We start from the raw sequence: 25,142 nt of genomic DNA, 5'->3' as shown, positions 1-25,142 counted from the left end.
CTCTCCACAAAATTAGACAGAATTGGCCATTTTTTCTTCTTAGCTACATCCCAACCCTCACCCTCATCCCTGCTTTGGCTTCCCTGAAACCACACCTCTCTTTACTCCTAACTCACTGTTGCTCCTCAATTTTCTCCTCTTCTTCTCTATCTTAAAATGTTGCTCATTCCCAAGATTTGGTCCTGCATCTCCTTTTCTTCTCTGTCTCACTCTAGTATCTGGATAAACACATCCAATCGCATATCTTCAAATGCCATCTATAGGTGAATAAAACTCAAGTTTATGTCTCTAGCCACAAAGGGAAGCCTATATAACCATCTTCTACCTGGTATCTCCACTTAGATATCTAAAATGCACCTCAAACATCACACATTCAAAAAAGAACTCGATTTCCATATTACCTCCATCACCCCCTCAAAATACAACCTCAATCATTTGTCAGTCTTCTCATCTCAGTAAATGGCACTGCTATGCATTCAGTTGTCCTTGCCAATGAGACAGGATTTCTTTCCTTCCCTCACCACCTCTCGTCTAAGACATCAGGTAGTCCTGTCAATTCTACCTCCAAAACTTCTCCCAATCTGCCCAAGTTGCCCTGCCACTTGACCACCATCCTTATCCCAGGTGTCCTCATTCTTTCCTGGAATATGTCAGTAGTTCCTATCTGCTCTCTCTCTTCCATTCTTGTCCCCCTCAGTACACTGTCTACATAAGATGGAGAAGTTTAAAAAACAAATGTTAATGAGATCATGTAAACTGATTGTTTAAAATGTCAAAGAACATCTAAAGTTCTCCGGTTTACTGGGTCAACTTCAGTCTTTGTGTACCTCTTAGACCTCACTGCTCTTGCTTTCTTCTGCCACTCACTAGCCCACTTTCTATTCCTTCAGCAAGCCATGCATATTTCCTCCTTGGGGACTTCAGATTTTTTGTTTCTTTCTAGACTATTCTTCTCTTTGATCTTTCTGTCGTTGGTTCCTTCTTGTCTTTTAGGTCTTGGCTTCAACTGTACCTGGCAGGATATCTTTATCATCTCTCATCTGGATGACTGTAATCACCTCCCTGCTGGTCTCTCTGCCTTCCTGTCTCCCACTGCCATGCCCTCCTCCATACTCCACAGACTTCAGCCTGGTCCATTCAGCTGGACATGGTCCAGCCCCTTCCCAGTCCTTCAGCCTCATCCTCACTGGATTCCTTGCCTCAGATGTGATGCTCCTCTCCTTTGCTGTATTGCAGAAAGCCTCTAAGCCTTTCACCTGCTATTCCTCCTGCCTAGTATACTTGCTATACTATACTTGTTTCTGGATAACTTCTACTTCTTCTCCAAGACACAGTTTAGGAGAGTGTCACCTTTCCTGGAAATGCTTTTCTGACCCTCCCCTTACCTGAAGTTCATCCTCTGCTTTCTGTACTGGGCTTCTGAAAGCACTTGGGAGCTATTTTGTTATGTTGGTACCTATTTTCTAGTCTCTCTCCTGATGTCCCTTTTGGAAGAAAAGATTATGTACATGTGGGCTTATCTTTATTCCCAGCACCCAGCACAACCCTTTGCATTATAATAAATATTGCCTCAAGCTTTACTTACAGGATTTCCGGAAGGTGGCAGTGGGCTGGCATTCTGCTGGGGTGGATCCTAGCCAGTGTGTTCTACCCAACTCCAGAATTCATGAGCCCTGAGTGAAGGCTGACCTCTGGGGATGGAGTGAATGACATATCTGGAGGAAGAAGTTGCTCAAGTGTGAATTGTGGAGAATCAAGGATGGCGCACTGAATGCCGTTTGGTGATCATGGCACAGCTATGAGTTTTGTATCCTACAATGGCTCAGCTCTTGGTGTTTGACCTGTGGGCTAGGGATACTCTACAGAGTACCAGTAGAAGTTGGAAATACTTGAAAGGACAGGCAAGGTTCAGATCCCCCAGGAATTCTCACGGCGAATAGCCCTGGTGTGGCCGCCTCCTTCCCTGGGCACTGCATCTCACATGCAGTGGAGGATAACTGGCCATGTTTCCATTTAGTGATCCTGCCCACCTGGCTACACCTGACTGAGCCAGGAGTAGACATCCAACCCCACTTGGGCCAATGAGATTCTCCCTCTCCTAGAATTCAAGAATTAAAGTAGAAAAACACAGAATTTGGAAGGTAGTGATACTGACTCAAGCTAATGGCAACATCCTAGAAATAAAAGCTACAAACTCTTTCTGTTGAAATATGTCCATTTCCTTTCCCTTCCTGAGTCAAAACTTCTTGATTCTATGACATAGCCCAGTAACCTTGCAAAGAGGAGGAGTGAGGGGAGGTGGGGTTTGGGATGAGAGAGACTCAGATGCTTTCTGAGGACGGGAGTGGACCAGTCTTCCAGGGATGAAAGATATAATGAGAAAAGAGCCAGGAATGGATCTCAAGCTTGCCATTTCAAGCTGAGCAAGTGCTCTTTTCCGTTAGCAAAGCTGAGGACTTTCAGAAAACCAGAGCTGAAAGCCTTTTAGTGATGAAGACACTATGACCTCGAGTGGAGTCATGACTTACTGAGGCCCCTGCAATCAGGTAATGGTTAGGTCTGGAATGCAGGCCTCTCAGCTCTCAGCCCAGTGCTCTTCCCACCACCTCAGTTGCCCTCAGTCTAAGCTGGGTTCAGCACATCTGTCTACATGGGTTCATTGTGCTCCCCTTCTGTGTCCAACTTGGTGGCTGCAGGTGATTACCTTGGGGTCCAGGAGCTCAGGGTTAGCCCTAGCTGTATGGCTACTAGGAAAGTGTGTTTCTGTGTTTATCCAGGGCATCTGCCTACCTAAGTACCCAAGTGACCCATCCCTTAATACTGTGGGACTGGAAACCATAAAGCAATAATCACATGGCAGGTCACTGACACGAAGGAACACCAGTCATAATAACATGATGTGATGTGAGCGGCATGGGGCGATACTTGTGAGCTGCCTTACTCCCACACACCCTGCCAGCCCTGCAGCATTATAGCATGGCTTTATTCCTGGCCTTACACGTAACCCTTGTTATATTGCTTCCAAATATGGTTGAATGCAATAACTGTACTCTTCTTTTCAGTCAACTCGATGTCTCCAAAGTGGGAGCATATCTCCTCTCTCTGTGCCATGCAGGTTTCCAGGGAGGCCTTTCAATAGCCAGTGCCCCTAGCTACCTTCTACAGTTGGTCTGAAGTCACTGACTTCAAAGTGTGATCTGAAGTTTGCTTGAATCAGAATCTCTTAGTGTGATTGTGAACACGCAGATTATTGGGCCTCTCACAGACCTACTGAATCATAATCTCTGCATTATTAACAGATTCCCCAGATGATGAAGGCTGCTATTCTCAAAAGTTCATTGGGGTTGGAAAAAGTGATGAGTTTAGGCTGGGGAGATAGTGGTTTCCTGCCCCTGCTGCAGCACTTCCTAGCTGGGTAATTTTTGGCATGTAACTCACCTTCTTTGAGCATCACTTGAAGGGAAGGAATATGTCTTATTTATATTTCCCGATATTCAGTAACTAGAGCACAGGTGGTCCTTAAATAGTGTAAAATGAATGAATGCACGCACGAGCGAAGATATTTCCCCACATTGCACCTATTGAATGAGATAACTCAGGGAAAATACCTGAGCAATGTCCTACACACAGTGGGTCCTCATCAAGGGCAGTTCTCTTCCATTGCCCTTAGGAAGGTGGCTTGTCATCTCTGGGTAACTTGAGTAGGGACACCACAGAAGAGTGGAGGAGATGTTATGTGCTCAGAGACCTTGCTGAGACCCAGAGGTAATAGATGCTTCTAGAATATAAATCCTTTCTTATTTTGCTCTCTGGTGTCCTCTGTCCATTTTCCTGGGAGTGGCCAAACTCACGATGGTCAGCCAAGACCAATCACAGAAGAGAGGGATATGGTTGCCATTGTGCTACCCTGGGGCTTAAAAGGCCACCTGATGGATGCTAGGTCTGTGTCAAGAGGCAGAAGAGCATCATGGCTGTGACCAGCAGCTAAGGGTAGGGGGTCTGTAGAGGATTACACTGGGGATTTGAGGTCCTGGATATGAATAAATGAATTGTGGTCTTAACCATTGGTTGATACCTAGTGATACCATTGGGCAAAATAGTGATTTCTCCTAGACTCAATGTTTTTATCTGTGAAAGGGTCATAAAGTATCTCCCTTATCTACTCCCAGCATTCTTATGAGAATCAAATGAGGTAATGAGGATATGGCTACTGTCTTTCTATATAAACCATATTGTGATGCTTTCTGCTGAAAGTGTGGTCCCCAGACCAGCAGTGTTGGCTTCATTCAGTAGCTTGTCAGAAATGCAGAATCTCAGGCTCCATCCCAAACTTACTGAATCAGAATCTTATTTTAACATCACCTCCAGGTGATTTCAAATACACATTAAAGTTTGAGAAGCAAAGACTATACAATTATAAGAAATTTTTAGTTCTCTACTTTTTTTAGAGAGCTCTTCCAGAGAAAGGGAATATGTCTTATCTCAGTTTAGTACTGAGAATATAATTGACCCTTAACTAGAGTTGACTGAATGAATGACTGACTGACTGAATGAATGAATGAAGATCTTGCTCTCACCCACTACTCAGAGCTCTTTACCTATTATTTCTTCTGTTCTAATAGCAGGACATGTACGAGGTGACTGCAGCTGCCTCACAGCCAGCTGATGCCAAACACAGATGCAGACATTTAGTATGTGATTAAGGACAGAGTAATCCATTTAATGTGAGTTGTGGGAGATATTTGGCAAGAACTAAGGGACAGAGGTTAGATTTTAAAGAGTTTCCAAAGATAATGTCTTTCCCAATTATTTAAAGCCCTCGGAAAGTTGTATCACACCCACACAGAAATAAGCCTTCTTAAGACAGAATTTTCGAAATAGGGCTCTTATTCACTTTGGCAGCAGAATCTTGACTCAAGGTCTGTTCAGGTGTTTATGTAACATTCCATGGAGGGGCTGTCCAGCTTTGTTAAGCTGAAACTAGCTGAACTTACCATCTATTGGGGAGAAATTCTTTTGTTTACCAGATCTTACTACCCTCTAAACTAATTAAAGAATTAATCTATCCCATCATTCAACAAATACTACAATGCTTGGCTTGGGGTTACCATAGTGAACATGCTAGCAATCCCTGTTTCTATCAAGTAACTGCCGGGTGTGAGGACAGACTATGAATCAAGCACTCACAGCGAGGTTTGAGGAAGTTCAGACTGAAATGGGAGAGCATGGCAGGCCAACTTAGCTTAGTAAGGGTAGAGGTGATGGAGAGACACTTCCTGCAGGAAGTGACCTTTAGGCTGACACCTGGAGGATGTGTAGGAGTTAGGCAATTGGGACAGGAAGGAGGAAATGAAGCTGGTACACAGAAGAGCATGGGGTGAGCCCTAGACACAAGAGAGAATATGCTCTAGCAAAGGAGGTGAAGCAGTAAATGCTTGGATAGCTGTGGTGACTTTGTGGGAGCTGCTTGCGGGTGTATGTGCAAGGTGTGGAGTGTGATGAGACCTGAGGTTGAAGAAGTAATCAAGGGTGGGACCTCACAGGGTCTTGAGAAGCCTCCTAAGAAATTTGCATTTTATCCTCAGGTCAACGGAGGAAGTCTTTGAAAGGGTTAGTTGGTCTGATATAGTTACCAGTTCTCCTCTCTAGTGGACCAGTGAGCCCTTTCATCAGTTTGGCATCAGAGAGATTTGTCTCCAGTCTGCATGTCCCATCCTGGCCTCGAGTCTCTTAGTCTGAGCTGGGTGCCTGCTTCTTGTTTTGCATCCATTTATGGTAACCACAGGAGGGTTCTAAGTGTTGCCTTATGCACTTCTTCAAAGAATAGTCTCTACCAAGACGTCATCAATTGAACTCTCCTGGTCACTCTGCTTCTAGTCTGCCTAATATGAGAGCCTCCACTCTGTGGTCTCTTTTTCTGTGTTCCCCCTGCCTGGAGGGGCAAGTAAAGCACTGGCAGCTTTGAGCCTGAGCTGCAAGCAGCTGCCCTCGTGGGCCTCACCAGCAGCATCACCATGCCCACTCCCTGAGCCCCAGTAGGTCAGGTCATTTTTGTGCAATCATTTTATACCCATTAGTGTACCAGTTACATTTACACATGCCCTCATTGCCTAGGCTCTTAACTATGATCTGTCACTATTGGAAGGTTTTGAGAGGCCAGGTGGCCAGAACACAGGATTGAAGGTCAGAAGACCTGGCCTGAATCGTGTCCCCTTCCTGTCCTCATTCTGTGACCTTGGGTGAGTCACTTGAATCTTGGTTTCTGCAGCTGTAAACAGGGACAAACAAGAGCACCTGCCCTGTCTCTTCTCAGGGCAGTGTTGAGATCAGTCAAGATGGTGCATGGGAAAGTGCTTTGTAAAGTTCTATGAAAGAGTGGGCTTTCACTGGTGCTCTGGGCATTGCTGGCTTAGTTCCTGGCCATGCCACCCCTTTCTGGAACAGCTAAAGGTAGATAGGACCCAGAAGTTGTGCATTTCTCACCTTCCACAACTAATCACTGCCTTCCTGTCTGAGGCTTTCAAATTAGGTTCCATTTTATCATGACTCCTGCACTCAGTCACGTAATGGACAACCCAATTAGAAATTATTTGTCCAAATGTAAACATTATTTTAGCTCATAATTGTTGAGTCCAAGTAATTTTTGGTGACACCACACACTTTGAAACACTTTCTGGTGGACCTCTGGCATGAACACCCAGTTTTCTCCCCTGGTATGTAATTATCTTCTCAAGTTTCTTGCTGGAATTTTCTGAAATGTTAATGGAACAACATTAAATTTCAGCTCATTACAGAGTTCCTGTTTTCCTCTAAATTTTTTTCCAGGGAATCTTTAAAAATAAATAGGATGATAGATATATGAATAAATAGAACAGAAGAGCAAGTGATTGTCCCTCTTCGAATAATTGCCTTCCAAAATCCAAAACACTGACATTGCAGCACAAAGGGGAGATTAAAGATTCAAAACATAGTGATGAAAATGGAATGTAGAGATAAAAGAGAAAAACCTGGTATCTTATACTTGAAAGAGATCTTCACCATCTTCTCTTCTCATCCATTATACGTGGTGGGAATTCCTTTCCTGGAGACATAAGACCATATTAGAATGTCCAAACATCCAGGTCAACCAAAAGACAGCATAAATTATCCTTCTTAAAAGATGGAGCCTTCACAGGTCCTGTCCTCCCTAAGACATTCCTCAAGCATCCCTCCCCATCAGGTGCAGATGGTGCTTCTTTCTCTTTGCTTCCAAGTGCTACACATTTCTTTTCCCATCATTTTCTATTTATTATAGTTTCTTAGTTTTCTTACCTGTCTCCCCGCAGTAGACTATGAGCTCCCTGACGTCAGGGGCTGAGTCTGATTACCTTGGCACATTTAATGACTAACTTCTAAACAGAAGGTATTGTTTGACTAGTCACGTGGGGCCACCAGCTCAGATGCTCTTCTGCCCTCACCCAGGTGACCACAGCAGGCTCCTAACTCATTTTTCTGACTTTGGTTTACTCAGTCTCTACACCATCCTCCCCGTCGGAGCCAGGAAAGTCTCTAATCAGACCCGTTCTTCCCCTGCTTAAAACTCTTTGATGAGTTCTCTTGTCCTCTGGGTACGTCCAAACGTGGCTCAGGGGGCCTTTCATCACCTGGACCTGCCTGAACTCTCCAGCCTGGTCTCTACTCTGCCCTCACAGCCAAAGTCCGGCTGCCGGTGAACCATGCTCATTCTTTAATACATCCCACCCTCTCATAGGATAACAGTAACTGATAATTATTGAGCAGTTGCTATGTGAGGTACTTTCCGATCACTCAGTCTGCATTTTAATAAACCTTAGAACTACCCATGTGATCATTACTATATCCCCCCTTTACAGATGAGAAAATTGAGACTTGGAAATGAAAGGAAACTTGCTCCAGGCAAGATAGGTAAAGGCAGTTAAAGGGTTATAACCAGGCCTGTGACTCCAGGACCTGAGACTTTGCCCACCATGTTATGCTGAAGAAGATGTGTTTCTCATGCTGAGAGAACTTAAGTCCAGCTGAGATGTGACTTTACCCAGGTAGAGATGCATGGCTGTATCACAGAGATCTGCTAAAGGCCCCTCCCAAGGTAGATTCCAAGGCTGCTGTGGGAAGCAAGAAACAGAACCAGCACTTTCTTTTTTTTTTTTTTAATTTTATTTTATTTAATTTTTTATGCAGCAGGTTCTTACTAGTTATCCATTTTTTACATATTAGTGTATATATGTCAACCGCAATCTCCCAATTTATCACACTTTCAATTGTAAGAGTTCAAGAGGGCTTCACCAGACAGGAGGAGTGCAAACTAAATTACAGAGGGTAAAAAGGATTTGTACAAGTAGAGAGAGAAAGAACTGCTGTTCTGAGCAGGGTTCTCACCAGAGTAGCAATGGTAGAGGGGAGGGCCCTGGGTAAGTCAGAGGCCAGGAAAAGGATCCCTTTGGCTGAAGCAGAGAATCCAGGGAGAGGAGAGGGGTATTGGGTAAACGTGCAAGGGGCCAGGAACTGGGGAGGGGCGTCCAGGAGGCTCTTCAGTTCTGGGCTGAAAAGCTGGGTGGGGCTGCATCTGGTGGATGGTCTGAGAGAAGCTGATCACCTTCCAGCAAAGAGGTGGTCTGATTACAGTGTTGTTTGGGGAGTTCAGGGTGGGGTTGAACATGGGGAGGGGACATGTCTGGAACACCCAGTAAGAATGCTTTTGTAACAGTCCTGACAGGAGATAAGAGTGGTGGCTGTGTAATTGCAAAGCAAAGGACTGATCCTACAGACATTTCAAGCCACCTTGGGCTATAATTTGCTTTTTTAATGACACTGCTGATCCTGCTGTTACTGATGTCTGGGGACCACAGAGGTGCTTTAGAGTCACCCCCTGGGTGGCCAGTGGCCTGTGTGTGGCACTGAAAGAGCCCTCGTTAAGGCCAGGAGCCCCAGGTTTCAGGCCAGGCCCGGCCCCACTGTTGGCAGCGAGTAGCCTTGGGAGGCTCTTGCAGCTTCCTGGACTTGTTTTCCATGATTGATTCATCTTATTCACTCAGTCACACAGGTGTTTCAGGACATTCAGAATGCCTCCTGCATGCAGAGGGTTGTGGGTAACCCCGGGGTCAGAACCTGCTCCCCGCCACAACCCTCCCAGTGAAACACCCAAGCGGGGCCGCCGCTAATCACTGCTTCTGCCCACGCCAAACCGTGTGCATGTGTATTAAAGACTATGCTTGAAAGCCAGGGGAAGAGACGAGGCATCTGATGAGCACCCTGGCCAAAGTGGAGGTGAGTCAGTTTCCGTAAAAGCACCTGAAAGAGCCCTCTCTGTGCTGAGTCAGGCTCCACCTGCTCTTCAGGCCCTCAACCTGCACCAGGCCGTTGAACCGGCTCAAAACCAGCCAGAGGCCTCCATGGCCTTTAGCTAGGAAGAAAAGGAATTAGAACCTCCCAGGATTCAATCAAAGGGGATCTTAGTAAGAGCACAAAGCAAATACACAGGTGAACTTAACTGAATCTGATCAAAATTGGTCTGAGAAAATTCATCTATTTTTTTTAACATTCATTCATTCATTCGCTTACTCATTTGCTCGTCATTTTATGAGCACGACACACTATGTACGTTTACTTGGTCGTTGAACAGATTTTCAGCTCCTTGTGGGGAGGGAGTATATCTTGTCCATCTGTGTAACGCTGGGGCTGCCGTGGATGGTGGTGCCATAGTTGGTGGCTTGCAGCTGAAGGAATGCAACCTCTGCTCTGCTTTGTTGGGGCTGCTTCAGCCTGGAGGAGCAGCCAGGATGAAGCGGTGACTTCTTTCAATAAGCACAAAGGTATGGTCTGTGTGCTAAGCTGTGGCCTGAGGAAACATGTGCTCCCAGAGGAAGCTCCTTTTCTAATGATTCGGCTCAAAGGAGCTGCTTTCTAAATGACACTTTGTGCCTTCAGAGGCCATGTGTGTTATGGTTTAATGTAGTGCTACTCTAGCACTGCTTTGTTCGTTTGTTTTTGGAAACATTTATTGGGCATTAACTGGGTACAGGGTGCAGTGTTCAGTTCTGCCTCGTCATGCAAAGCAATAAAATAGGTCAAACTACTGACTTCCATGTCTGTAAGTTATTTAGGTAAGTGTATGATAAAGACACATGCCCTGAAAGAATGGGGATCTCCTCTACTCTGGGGAGTTATGGAAGGCTTCCAGGAAGTCACTTCTGGTTAAGTTTTGAAAGATGAGTAGGTTTGCCCAGGAGGAGAATTGTGGGAACATGTTCCAGCCCAAGACCAGAGACCTGCATGGACACGATGAAAGTGGGAAAACGTCAAGTTGTGTAGGTGTGATAGGAACCAGAATTTGTAACATTTCATATGCAGGTTAGATGAGTTCTTATCCAGGAAGTCTTCCAGAATCCCTACAGGAGAGATTCACTATCCCTCTTCTTACAGCCTCTGGACCTGTTATCAGCTTCCATTATTTTAGTTACCCCTTGGCACTGCAAACATTTGTAATATGCACAGCTCAATGATAGACCAGAAGCTTGCTGAGGCCAGAGAGCTTGTACCTTCTTCATTTTTGTTTCCTTAGTAAATGGCATAGGGAATAGAGCATATGCTTCATGCACATTTGGTAAAGTATATTCACACATGGAGAATATGGAGAAGGTGCTTCCCTCCTAGAGTTGGTCTTGGGGGACTAGTTATATCTATTACATTTACAGGGCCTCTAAAGTCTTTCTCAAATTTTCTGTCTTTTTTTTTTTTTGGCTGTGTCGGGTCTTGGTTGTGGCGCACAGGCTTCTCTCTAGTTGTGGCACGTGGGCTATAGGGCGTGTGGGCTCTGTAGTTTGCAGCACGTGGGCTCTCTAGTTGAGGCACGCAGGCTCAGTAGTTGTGGCACGTGGGCTTAGTTGCCCCATGGCATGTGGGATCTTAGTTCTCCGACCAGGGATTGAACCCATCTCCACTGCATTGGCAGGTGGATTTTTAACCACTGGACCACCAGGGAAGTCCCTCAAATTTTCTTATATAGACATTTTTACCTAATCATATGAGCAGTTATTTACATGTATATATAGGTGAAAGAATTCATATTAAACTTATCTGTGGCTTCTTCTGGGGAGTGGAAAGAGAAGTGTGGGGGGGTACTATTTCAGAATGATTGAGTATGATTGTCCATGTTGTGCACTGCACAATTCTAGAGACCATTCATTTAGATGTGGATCTGTACTTTATAAATTTAAACAAAGAATAACAAATACAGAGAAATCATGACACTGTTAATAGTTTTTACTTTCTTCTCAGGGTTATTTTGTACTATCCAAAATGTCCAAAATGGATGGGCATGGCTTTCCTATTAAAAAATTGTTAAGACTAATGAGTTGTGGACAATTTGAGAAACATCGGAAGTACAACAGAGAAAATAAATATGACCCACATTTTACCAGAGAAAACTACAATTAACATTTTACTTCATAAAGTTTGTATTCTAGTTTTTTATTTTAAAATATTTGTTCTTTGAATAATGTAGAAATGTACAAAGAAGAAAATCAAAATCACTTCTAACTCACCACCCAGTGAGGACCCACTGTTAACATTTTGTACATTTTCTTCCAGCCTTTTTCTATGTTAATTACAAACATAATTCCCATTTGCTGAGTGCTTAATTTGAGCCAGGCAATGTGCTAAGCACTTGCCAGACATTATCTCATTTAATTCCCACATAAGCCTGAGGTGGGAATCATCAGCCCCATCTCACAGAAGATACAAACCGAAGGTTAAGAAATTTGGACCAGTTGCAGTTTGAACTTAACATTGCCTGACTCCAAAGCTAACATTCTTTATGATTCTCTATACGCCTTCAAAATCGTGTGTGCAGTTACATTCACACACCCGCTACATACACAGGCTGCAAACACAGATACATAGACACAGACACACACATAGACACACAAGCTGTGATTACATTGTGTCTTGCATTTTTCTGTCTGCTTTATTTTTTATTTAATATTATATGGTGAGCATTTTATGATGTCATATAAAAACACTTTTAGAAAGTGGTTTGGCAAACTTTGCTTTTTTAAGTTAAATTTTAAGCAAATCAGTCTTGAAGCATTCATCTCCGTAGAGGACTGGCCTTTGTCATCAGGCCTCCAGACCTACTACATATCCAGTCCTCAGGATCCCACCTCCTGGCTGCTTCTTCCTGACTGTTTTCTTGTCCATTCTGCTTCCTTAAGCTGGGGGTAGGGGAAGCTGAGCAAGCTGTAGTCACTGGCCTCAGAAGCTGTCAGAGAAAACTAACCTCCATAATGCCTGCACTTCATGACAGTATCTCCTATGAGCCCTGCTTCACAGCCCCAAAGCATTTCTTGCTTGTGTGTGTGTGTGTGTGTGTGTGTGTGTGTGTGTGTGTGTGTGTGTTTCATGTGAATGATCCTGTATGGCTGAGAAGGCATTTTTCAAATCAAGAAAATTATGGATAGGTTAAGCAGTCGGGATAATATAACATCTTCAGCAAGGGTTGCAACAAAAAATAGGGCATAGAGTACCAAACTTGTAGTTGAATGCAAACTGTTCACATCCAAAGTGGAACAGATCACTGTGCGCTTCCTCAGCTCCAATATGCTAATGATGGGTACTGAGAGTTCCCAGGGGAACTCAGAGTATACAGTGATTTCCAAACTTAATACACTGAGTACCTGTTAGGGTGGAGGAATCTTTCTTAGCTGACTCTCATTCACAGTTTGAGAAATGCTGTTTTATAGGTTTTCTATATAATGTCGATTCAGTTGTTTAATTTCATTCAATAACTAACTAGTTTCTTGCTACTCAAAGCATGGTCCGAGGACCAAGGGCAATCAGCGATCTTCTAGGGACTCCTTTGAAATACAGAATCTGCACTCCACCTGCCTGCCCTGCTCCAGCCCACTGACTTGATATCTGCCCTGTAATAAGATTCCCAGGTCAAACACAGGAGTATTAAAGTTTGAAATCGATGCACTGCTGTTAAGGACACACAAGTTCTTAATGAAATGGAAGTCGCCTTACAGAGTTTATTTAATGCCACAAAGGGGGTTTCATACACGTGTTTGATTTAATGTACACGAGTACAGGAAGTGGAAAATGCACTTGAATACTGCCGGCAATGGAGCATGGAGTCTGAAGGCTTGTTCTGGTGTCCACTCAACAAGGATCCCAAACAACCGTGAGCTCCCATGTTTCTCCTGAGTCCTTATTCTTCTCCTTTTTAGGAGCACACGCAGTGCTCTAGCATGTCCACATTTGGAACTAGAGTGATATGCAGCCACATCCCATTAGCTAATAGCGAGGCCCCTGGAGAGGGGTTTCAGCTGGGCACACACAGCTAAAGCCCCTTTAATGGCCCAGTCAGCTGTCAGGGCTGTAAACACATTTCTTTCCATTCAGAGCCATTTGCCCCTCTCTGTGACCTCTCGTGGCTCTCGAACCCTGGCCACGTGGCCCAGATGGCATAATCTGTCAGGCCAAAGCAGGTGACAGTGGGGCTTGCTGTTAGGTAATCAGTGACTATAATTAGCTGGGGTGGAAATGATAATGGGACCAACTGCAGAGCTGGGGCCGGGGAGCCCTTGATGGGTGGAGTAGCAGTCAGAGAAAGCGGCTTGCTTCCTCCTCCTTCCCCTTTCTCCCTTCCCCCTCCAACATGATGTTTCTAGCATATGGAGTGTGTGTGTGCACGTGGGGCTTCATCCTCAATGAGGAAGGTCAGGGCTGAGCAGTGGCAATTTAGTAAGTGAGTTGTTTGGCCGCTGATCAATTTTATTTCATAGGGTTCCGTTTGGTAATTAGTTGGCTGTAAGGAGATTTTGGGACCAAGTGTGCGGGAGGGTTGTAGAGGATTAGAACTTGATTCTTGGGGGTCAGACACATAGGCATTCAGACCCTGGTTCTGTCCCTTAGCAGCCAGGTGGCCGCAGGCTTGTCAACCAGGCTCTCTCTATCTCTAATAGTAGAGATCACATCACTCCCCTTGTGGGCCCATTGTCGGGGTTAATGAAATATCGCCGTCAATACTGCTTGAAACACACCTGACATACAGTAGGTCCCATAATACCGTTTTCTTCTCTTCTCCTTCTCAATGAGTATGACTTTATATATGATGCCAAGAAAACAGAACCAACCAACCAAAAAATCGTTCATAACATACTGAATAAGGTCTCTTTGATAATAGGGGAAAGGAAGTTGTTTACCAAAAAGCAGTTGATAAGTGAGGTTGGCTTTGCTTGTGACTTGTGTCAGGAGGAGAACAGTCCCCACATTTTCTAAATCAAAATAGAAGAGATGGGGGAGGGCAGTCAACTAAAAACCATTGAAGCCTTGTTTGCTGCTTGTCATTGTGTAGCTGGCCGTTTATGGCTGTTTTCTAACACAGCACATATTGTCAGTTCACCGGAAACATTGTTGAAGCTTGTGCAGTTTGGGTACTTTGAAGGCCTAAAGTAAAACTTCTGCAGCATCTACCTTCCCTCCTCCCACCCAACTGTTTTCTTCTTTTCCCTTCCTTTATTACAAAAGAATAATATATCCCTAGAAAGGCAAAAAAAGAAACCGAAACCTACCTACAATCCCAGAAATAACCACTTAACAATTTGGTATATATTCTTCTAGATCCATCTAGACGCAGATATTATTTTTTCATCAAAGTGGGTCAGATGTGGTCACTTGCAACCTGCTTTTTCCCCCCACTTAATATGTTGATTTTATTGTATGTCAGTAACTACATTTATATAACATGATTTTCCCCAGATTTTCAATCATAGTTTATTGACTCAATTTACAAAGAAGTCTACTCATCTTTTTCCACTACCTTTTTTTCTGATCAAGATAATTCACATACCATAAAATTCACTCTTTTAAAGTATACAATTCACTGGTTTTTAGTGTAGTCACAAGATTGGGCAACCATAGCTGTTTTCTATCTCAAGAACATTTCCATCACCCCCGAAAGAAAGCACATACTGCTTGCAGTGTTTGCTCCTTCCTCTAGCCCCTGGCTAATAGTAACTATGGTACCATTGAGATGCCATGAATTACTGACACAGTTCCTCACCATTGGTTATGTAAATCGCTTACGACTATGTATGACTTTAAAAAATGTAATGATCAGTCTGTGAAATTTCGGTCCAATTAAATCATATTTTTGAGCTATGTCAGAGTTAATATACGCATGCTGTTTTAATTTAAAAAGGAGTGTTACATTTTTGGATGATGTGGTTTGGGGAAAATTTAGAATTAAAACAAATCTCTAAATCTGTAGAATTATAAACATTCTTTGGGGATTTCCCGAGTGTGGTCATTGCAAAATTGCTCTTGCAAACACTGCCTGTGGAGTTTGCCAGACGTTAGAAGTTGTGAAATTCTAATATATTACTCTGCAGTTTCGCTTTGGAGGTTGATTCCTCACTCCTCCTCCTAGAGTGACAGTCAGAGTTGTGTTTTGTGTCTCTCTGAGCAGCGTTAGGATCTGGTAGAAAGAAGGGCAGGAGGAGGGGTGTGGGGTAGAACCAATTCTGTTCATAGTTTCTAGGAGTGATTTTTAAAATTTGACTTAAAAAAATAGACCTTAATCTGATACAAAAGGAATCTGGTAGTTACACTTTAAAAACATTGCATACATAGACCATATTTGAAAATTCACTTCAATAACAATAAATTTTATTATAATAACTCCCACGAGTTAGGAAGTCATGAGGCTATGAGGACCAGGTGCTGCGCTAAGTGTTTCTTATGCCTTAGTTCATTCAACAACTTTGTGAAATCATTGATAAGATTGTTTAAGAAATGGAGTTTGGAAGTATTGCACAACCTGAATGATGGTCAAACCACAAGCTATTCTGCAGTCAGTTTGGCAGGTCCATTGCTCCTCAGCAACTTACCCCTTCCCAGTGCTTAACTCACCCCCTGAACCTGCCCCACCCTATCTCAATGACAAAGCCAAGTTCTTCAGATCTCCCCTGAGATCTGACACCCAAACAACAAGGGGCACCTCCCTGTGCCTTCGTGGAGAGAGTGTAGTGGTTGGAGTCTTAGTTCTGCCACTTACCATGCCACCTTGGGCAAGTTTCTTAACCACTCTGTGGCTCAGTTTCCCCATCTGTGTAATGGGGGTAACAGTATCGCCTGTATGCATTTGTGATGAGAGTCAAATCACTATATTAAATGCAACTGATAAGTGCTCAAGCACAGTATGATCACCCTGGCAGAGCTGGTCTGGCCTCGAGGTGACAGCACTGAGCCTGTCCCCTGAGATTGTTACAGAAGAGGTCTGGCCAGCTACCTCCACTGCGTCATTTTACATTTGGGAAAACAAAGGCCTGGAGGGTGGAAATGCTTGTGTAAGGCCCACTGCTTGCCAGCAGTAGAATCTTTCTAGTGATTCTATAAAGGGATCTGCTTGGTTTCTGTTTGTCTGTCCGAAGCAAAGACTGTGATGGCTTAGGAAGCAAGCATCAGAGGACAACACTCTATTTCTGTTCTCCACGCTCACAGGGTTCCCTTATTTAGTCCTTGGTCTCATCACAGCCAGGAATTACTGGTCTCCTTCGTGGTGTCCGACCCTGGGATCTACTGTGTGTTTACCCCCGCCAGTGCAAGTCAGGCCCTGTGCTCTCACATATTCTAACAATTGTCCTGCGAGGGAGAGCTACTCTTACTCATTTTGCAGACGTGGAGACTGAGGCAGAAAAAATAATCCATATTCAAAGTTACACAGGTATAAAGGGATAGAATTTCAGAAAATTGCATCATGATCAAAAGCTCATTTACGACTGTGGGCAAGTACCTTAAACCTCCTATGTTGCCATGCTTTTATCTGTAAAATGGAATAATAATAGTACCCGCCTTAAAAGGATGCAGTGAGGGTTATTAATGCTTGTAAAGTGCTTGGAAGAACTCCTGGCGCGTAGTATGAGCTCAATAAATGTCAGCCGTACACAAAACAAACAAAACAAAACACGATATGGATTTGTCTGCTTCCAAAGCTTGTGTTCCCTCTGTGACTCCCTGCTTCCTCAAAAGGAAGCAGTGAATTGAATTCATACTAAGAAACCTGAGCAAGATTTAGGATTGCAAGGCATTTTAAAGTGTGGCCTAGTTAGAAAGCACACTCACTCACATACACACACATAGCTACTTTTAATAGCTGGTAAGAGCCAGAGAAAATCCAATTATAGATGAATCAATCGATTAAAAAGAAAGGGGGCAGAAGAAAAGAAAAAAATGTTGGAGAGACACAGAGCCAAATTACAGCTGCATAATAGAATTAAGGGTCTGTAGAACAAACTGGGAGAAGTAACAAAGGGATAAGGGCTGGAGACTCATTCACCGCTCTGTAAAGATCTGATTCTTTCTCTGCCCCTTGACTCCAAAGAGCAGTCACTGGGCCAGCGCCCCAAACAACTGATCACATTGGAAAGAGCTGGCAAATCATATGTTTGGCAAATCATATTTTTGCAGAGAAATGAACCACCTGTGGCCTCTGGAACAAGAGGATTCTGTTTGGGTTTAAACAGATGCTCACATTTAAAGATGAAAGCAGAGGGCCCAAATATCACTGTCCTGGGAGGGGGAAGGTGAAAGCTATGTTGCTAGTTGGCAAAGATGTAGCTTTTGTTCATAATGTTCTGTTTCCTAAGAAATCCTGTCTTTGCTCTCAAAGAAACATCTCAATATTAAGTAGAATTTCTCTTTCATACAAATGCTTAAAAAAACCCACATGCACTTTAAATTTTATTTTCTATTTTGGGGGGAGGGGGTGATGAGAGGGAGATGGGGCTCTTAATCCAGCAACAATCTCTACAGCTGTGTCTATTATTGGTGGGTTCTAGAATAACATCCGTTTCTATGTATTTATGGAAAGGCGTCCTTAACTAGGCCACAGAAAGAGCCAGCGCATCTATAAATAAATTAAGGAGGCTACGAGGCTCGGGTGGTGGCCCCTCTGGCTGCAGCCCTGCTGCACAGCTGTCGTCTTTGTGCCGGGCTGGGCCTGCCCCATTGTGGATGCGATTACCCGGAGGGCAGGGTGGTGCGTGAGGGGCGGGGAGCACCTTCACCGGCGGGCCTCGGGGATTGACACCAAAGGTGGGCTTCTCGCCGCTGTGGACTGGACTCGTTTGGCTGGGAGCTTCCGGCCTCTGTCTCGGGCAGTACAGGTTACCAGGCAGCAGTCACTTCCTGAGAGCCAGCTGCACCCAGCCCGGGTTCAGGCTGAGCTGAGTTAACAGATGGTGGTGTTGGGATGGCGGGGACAGAGCAAAAAGACAAGAGCAACAAAATAACCCCGAATATGTAAGTTTAAACAGAGCAAGGAGAAGGGGCACAGGCATGAAGGAAGATTTTCCCAGAGTTTGGGAGCCCAGTTGTTTTTTCCCACCCCCTAGGACTGGTGTGCCTGCTATAGGCTGCTCCCTCCAGAACAGGCATCAGGCAAGAAGGATCCAGGGTTCAACTGGCAGGATTTTTCCTGTGCACTCACTTAAAGATTGAATTAAAAAAAAAAAAAAAAAAGGCAGTTCTTTCTATTAGAGAAATGCTGCAAAAAATGAGCTTCTATTTGTTTGGTAATCATTTCTAGATTTCCTGGGAATCTTGTCTTGGAAAGGACCTCACTACTCAAAGCAGTGGTCCCTGGACCTGCAACATCAGCATCTCTTATTCAAAAAGCAGGGTCTCAGGCCCTCCAGACCCTATGAATCGAATCTGCAGTTATTTAAGATTCTCACATTCCATTTGGAAAGCTTACTATACTGGTCTTTAACCCTGACTGCACAGTTGAATCACCTGGCATCATGGGTTGACTTGTGTCCTCCAAAAAGATGTTGAAGTAGAAACCCCCAGTACGTGTGATTGAGAACTTGTTTGGCAATAGGGTTTTTGCAGATGATCAAGATCTTAGGATGGGCCCTAATCCATTATGACTTATGAAAAGGGGAGATTTGGACACAGAGACAGACACGCACGCAGGGAGGCTGCCATGCAGAGATTGGCATGATGCATCTATAAACAAAGGAATGCCAAAGATTGCCAGTAAACCACAGGAAGCTGGGAGAGAGACACGGATAGATTTTCCCTCATACCGTCATAAGAATCCAAGTCTGCTGGTACCTTGATCTTGGACTCCTGGTCTCTAGAACTATGAGATAAATTTCTGTTATTTAAGCCACCCAGTTTGTGGTAATTTGTTATGACAACCCTAGCAAACTAACACACCCAAATCCTTCTATGAAAAATCCAGGGTTTTGAGCTCTGTCTGACAGAGAATACCCAGGGGTGGGGCCAGTGGACTTGCATTTACTAAATGTCTTTTGGGCGATTCTGAAGTAGCTGGTAGTTTGGAAACCAGTGGTCCTGTCTACCTATTATCTTGTGCTCACCCATACAGCATCTTCCTTAAGAGCAGATGCTTGTATGTACCAATCTGCTTGTAAACTTCCGGTGATGGAGAGCTCATTGCCTGATGGGGAGGCCCTGTATATCATGGAAAGTTCTAATTGTTCAGAGAAACCTTTAAATAGAGCTAAAATCTCCTAACATTTTCTCTATTGTAAATATGAAGAAACTGAGACCCTGGAAGGTTGAGTGACTTGCCTAGGTCCATACAGTCAGTATGGGGCCAGCTACAGATTTGAATCAGGCAGTTGCCTGAGTCCATCCTCCTGACCACTTAAACTACCCAGATGACCCCTAGTTTACAAAGGGCCATTATAACTGTGCTCAAATCAAGAATCCCGCCAACCTTGGGAGACAGAGAGCCAGTGTCCCTCCCTGATCCTCACACCTGGATGGAGGGATGAGAGGGTGGAAGGTGAGATCGGGAGAGGGAACTGTGTAGTCCTCTAGGTGCCTGGGCTATGGGATTTGCCACGTGTCCATCCAGAGCGTGGATGACTTGGCTGGAGAGGCCAGGGTGTGGATTTGGTCCTTGTGTCAGGCCTGCTCCTGACCCTCATCCCTGAGTGTGTCTCTCCTGCTCTCTTGGCCCTCAGTGTTCACAGCTGTGAAACAGGGACAATAGACCCTTCCTTTTCTACCTTCTAGCAGCCTTGAGGGGCTCCACCGAGATCAGGAATATGCCTTGTGCAGTGCAAATATGATGATTGTATTATAACTTGATGTGAGAAGAGAACTGAGGTACTTCTATGAAAAAAACACTTCTCAGGGCTTCCCTGGTGGCACAGTGATTGAGAGTCTGCCTGCCGATGCAGGGGACACGGGTTCGTGCCCCGATCTGGGAGGATCCCACATGCTGCGGAGCGGCTGGGCCCGTGAGCCATGGCTGCTGAGCCTGCGCGTCCAGAGCCTGTGCTCCGCAACGGGAGAGGCCACAGCAGTGAGAGGCCCGCGTACCGAAAAAAAAAAAAAAAAAAAAACCACTTCTCACTAGGGCAACTTTGGTAATTGCTCTTTCTGACCAACCATTTGATTTCTGCTCAGTTTCTACCAAGCCCTTTCCAGGCGTGAGTGGAAATGGGTATAGGGAGGATGTCAGGGGTGGGGTCTTTCTGAGAGCTATACTGCCCTCTCCCTGGACGTACCCCATAATGGACCTAATCTTCAAAATCAAGGACAGTGTACCCCTCTCTTTCCAGTAGGTTGCATTTGAGCTGGATTTTCCTGGGGCAGGGCTGTCCCTCTTTCCCTAGAAACCAAGATTCTCTCTACCCACTGGACCCATTCGTTAGTGTTCAGAAGTCTGGAAACTGTTATTATTCCCATCCCTAAATTTTCTCATATACTTCTTTATCAATTCATTCTACAAATATTCCCTTAGTGCTTCCTCTGGCCTGGATACTGTGCTGGGCACTGAGAATATGAAATGGATTAAGATGAGTTCTTATGCTCCAGGAATTTACAAGCAATCCAGTCTCAGAGCTGCACATATTTCCACGTTAGTTCCCAAGGCTGTCTCTGCTTACAAGCCTCTCAGCAAACCTTCCTCCTTTTCTCCCACCCCCTTGCAGTGCGGTGGACTAGGTAGAGATGACAGCTGAGGCAGAAAGTATAAGCTCTGTCCTCATTCCTTGCTGTGTAACCTTGGGCACGTCACAGCCTCTCTGAGGCTATTTACTCGTCCATGAAATGAGGTCAACAAGAGAGATATGTGATAAGATTCAGTGAGTATTTTCTATGAACCAGACAGTCTTCTAAGTGTTTTATGTCTTCATTTTACAGAGGAGGCAACTGAGGCAAAGAGAAGTTCATTAACTTACCAGGTCACAAAGCTAGTTGTTTGCAGAACCAAGAGTCAAGCCCAAGCTCTAGGGCTCCAGAGCCCAGGTCCTTAACCACTGTCATATCTGGCCTCCCTAAGCTGTCCATTATCACTTGCCCTTAGGGGGCAAGTGAACAGACAAAGTACTCCATACACTGCTGCTGAAATGGATGCAGGAAGAAGATGGTGATGATGAAGAACAAATTCTTTCGTCAGTAAAGGAGTGAAATTTCTCAGTCTTATTTGTTGATTGATGGATAGATGGACGGAAGGATAAAGGGAAGGAAGGAAGGAGAAAGAGAGAGTGTTAGAGTTATATACAGATGACACAATCATGCACAGCACAGAAGTATTGCTATCCCAATTTTTTTTTTTTTTGCAGTACGCGGGCCTCTCACTGTCGTGGCCTCTCCCGTTGCGGAGCACAGGCTCCGGACGCGCAGGCTCAGCGGCCATGGCTCATGGGCCTAGCCGCTCCGTGGCATGTGGGATCTTCCCGGACCGGGGTAGGAACCCGTGTCCCCTGCATCGGCAGGCAGACTCTCAACCACTGCGCCACCAGGGAAGCCCTATCCCAATTTTAAAGTTGAGGAATTGGAGGCTCAGAGAGGTGATGTGCCTTGTCCCAGGTCAGACAGTGGCAGAGCTTGGAGTTTACTCAAGAACCGTCTGATTCTGAAGCCAGTGCTCTTCTTATGTCTCTCTTAGCTCCTGGGCAGACGGGAATCAGCAATTCTTATGTACAGTTGACATTCCGCCTTCTCTCTTGTTCCCTCCTTCATTTATCAGCAATTCATGGGACAATTTCGGTACATTATTTATCATGGAGAACTTAACGAAAACAATCCACAATCCCTGCTTTTAGGGAGATACTATATGTAATAGATATTGATAATAATATATATAATATATAAATTATTATATAATTTTGCCTTCTACAAGAAACAAGACTTACCTAAGGAATCCCCACTTCAAATGAGGAGGAATCTGGATCCAAAGGAGAGGCTTCCTCCCTCCTCCCTCTCATGCTCTCCTTTGTTAGAATCTGCATTTAAATGCTGCTTCCATTGTCAATGGACCTGATTTGTACAGTCTGAAAGTCAGTTTAGCAAAGACAAATGAACTGTCTCTTTCTACCTTCAAGGTCTCACAGTAATAGGTAAATTTACAACAGTGTTATTCTAATGTCTTTGTTGCTTAAACAGATTGGCTTTTCACTATGATGTCCTAGGCAAGTTCTAAGATATCACATGTTACAAATCAGAATAAGGATGATTTATGTAACATTCACATTGGTGAAAAAATGCAAATAAAGCAGTACAGTACAAGAATGATCAAAATAAAAGACAGGTATTATTTCTTTTCCCAAGGGAAACCTGTACAGATTTAACTAAAGTAAACTTGTCCAGAGAAAACCTAGGGCTCAAGATAGTTAATCTTCCTTAGAGATTAAAAGGAAAACAGTATCTATTTATCCCCTATATTTTGCTAGGCAGTGAGACACTCATTTAATCCTCCCAGCAACCCTAAAATGAATATATTATTATAGAATAGAAATGGGAATTATCTGAGATGATGTAAGTAAGAAGTTATGTCCATTGCCTGGCACACAGTAATTGTTCAATAGTGGTGGCCATTAATACTATTGCTTAAACCCATTTAATAGATAAGGAATGTAAGGCTCAGAGAGATTCGACAACTTGCCTGTAAAGTTACTTGCCTGTAGCTAAGGGGTGGCAGAGCAGGAGTCCAACACAGACCAGTCCGGCTCCAGAGATCACGCATACACTTCCTGTAGTGCCATGTAGTTACCAAGTTGCAGTTTTTGGAAGAAAGACAAAACTTGACTTTTCAGCTAGTGGGAAACAGCAGCATAGCACAGGGAGATCAGCTTGGTGCTTTGTGACCACCTAGAGGGGGGGGATAGGGAGAGTGGGAGGGAGACGCAAGAGGGAGGAGATATGGGGATATATGTATATGTATAGCTGATTCACTTTGTTATAAAGCAGAAACTAACACACCATTGTAAAGCAATATACTCCAATAAAGATGTTAAAAAAACAAAACAAAAAAAACCAATGACCTGGAGTTCTGGTTCCCCTAGTTCTGCCCTGTTCCCGGTGTGTTTTTCTCTTTTCTCTAATTATCTAGCCTCATTAATTAGAGGCCACCATGCAGTTCCTTTTGTAACTCCTGATTAGCTCAAAATTGTAAAGGAAACATGGGAGAAAACAGAAGATGCCACTGCCATCTGCTGCAGGTCTTTCTCGAGCCCCATGCCGACAAGTCCTTCTCTCCACTGTGACTCACACCCCATTGCCTGCTCCTCCCCACCAGGCAAAGCTAGGTTATGACTCATTCTGGCTTCTGACAGGCTCAAAAGAACCATAAATTTAAACCCAGTCCTTCAAGGTCAAGGAGCACCATAGTTCTTTAAGCCTCACCATTGTGGTTTGTGCACGCCTTCTCCTTCAGCCAATGGGGACTCTGTGCCTCTGTGGGGTTTTTCCTTTCAGCTAATTGCTCCTTCCTTGGTCCCACCTTGAGAAAGCTGTCAGTAAAGGAGGCATTCCTGGGTCAGAGGTCAGGTCACAGATGCTCCGGGGCTGAGACCTCAGGTGAATTCTGGGGTTTTGCAAAAGAGAAATTGGGGAAGTCAAGTCCTCTCTTAAGTGAAGCTCATTAGGCATCCCAGCAAAAGCAGGGACCCCTTAGTGCCGTGTCATCACGGGCTACTGGGCCTGTGGCTTCATGGGCAGGTTATAATTAGCAGACAGCTCATCCTGGAGGAAAGCAGAGAATGAGCCTCGGAACTTGTCCTCTTGCCTCCGGCTTGGCTTCCCTCCAGCCTGCCCCATCATCATGTCATTCTCATGCTTAAGATCTTTAATGACTTCCTTTTAACCTCTACTTAACAACAGGAAGAATTTTTATATAGTTTAAATGGAAAGGAATAAAACCCACTTCTCTCCCACTGCCTCCCTGCTTCACCTGCCCAGCTTCTTCTGATCTCTAAGGTTCAGCTCTGCTGTGGACTCTTCTGATTTGCTAGGCTGAGCCAGGTGCCTACTGTGTGCATTTGTTACACATCTTGGACTTCCTTCTAGCTCAGACCTTACTGCACTTCACTGTACTCTGGTTTTCTATCTAACCATCTATCTTAATCATGCAATGAGCTCTTCAAGGGACAAGACTCTATTAGCACAAGTTACATAGTAGGTGTTAAAAAATAATGGGTGACATAGCAGGATGGTTGAGAAACTTATCTGTGTCTCTCTTTTGTATGACTGCAGATTCACTGGAAATGAAGGAAAGGTACCCCTTTCTGTGTTACTGAGATCTGTATTTCCTTTGCTCTTAATAAAGACAATCAATAAGCCTTTTTGGGCTTCAAGGCTGAAAAAAGTAAGTGAGCAACCCACTGAAGTATAGTCTAAAGTGGAGATGGGGCCTCTTCAAGGTTTGAAGAAAGTGGAGGCACAATCAGTGAGATGATTGGGTCAAGGGCATGATTGTGGGGATGTTTAGAGAACCACTTCAACTGAAAGATCATGGTAGCCATCATGGTGGCCTGTGCCTAAGTGCTAAGTGCAGTGGCCTCCGGAGCCCTAACAGAGTTCCCTGTGGCTGAGCTGGTACAGAGGGAGGGGGGTTGCTAGCACAACCACACATTTTCTGGTGGCCCATGACAATTGAACAAGGACTTCTGTACAGCAACAGCAACACTAGGGACTGGAAGTGAAAACTGAGGCTGTTGTCTCCTTACCACCCCACTCTCTCTCCACCATTTTCCTGGATCTAATAAGCCTTAGAATTCTTATATGATCCCAATGAGAAAGAGGAATTGGTGTGGATATGGCTAAGATTTAATTTCTTTGATAAGTAAGGGCTTTATGGG

The 25,142-nt window shown here is 44.4% G+C and overlaps 1 long non-coding RNA gene across 1 annotated transcript in view; it reads left to right on the top strand.

Moving 5' to 3' along the window:
• The window catches only part of LOC307185751, a 210,479-nt gene that overhangs the window by 104,663 nt on the left and 80,674 nt on the right, over positions 1-25,142 (top strand). The window lies entirely within an intron of this gene.

The sequence above is a fragment of the Stenella coeruleoalba genome (genome assembly GCF_951394435.1).
Source record: "Stenella coeruleoalba genome assembly, chromosome: 4".
NCBI classification, from domain to species: domain Eukaryota; kingdom Metazoa; phylum Chordata; class Mammalia; order Artiodactyla; family Delphinidae; genus Stenella; species Stenella coeruleoalba.
This window is presented reverse-complemented; position numbering and strand designations above follow the sequence as displayed.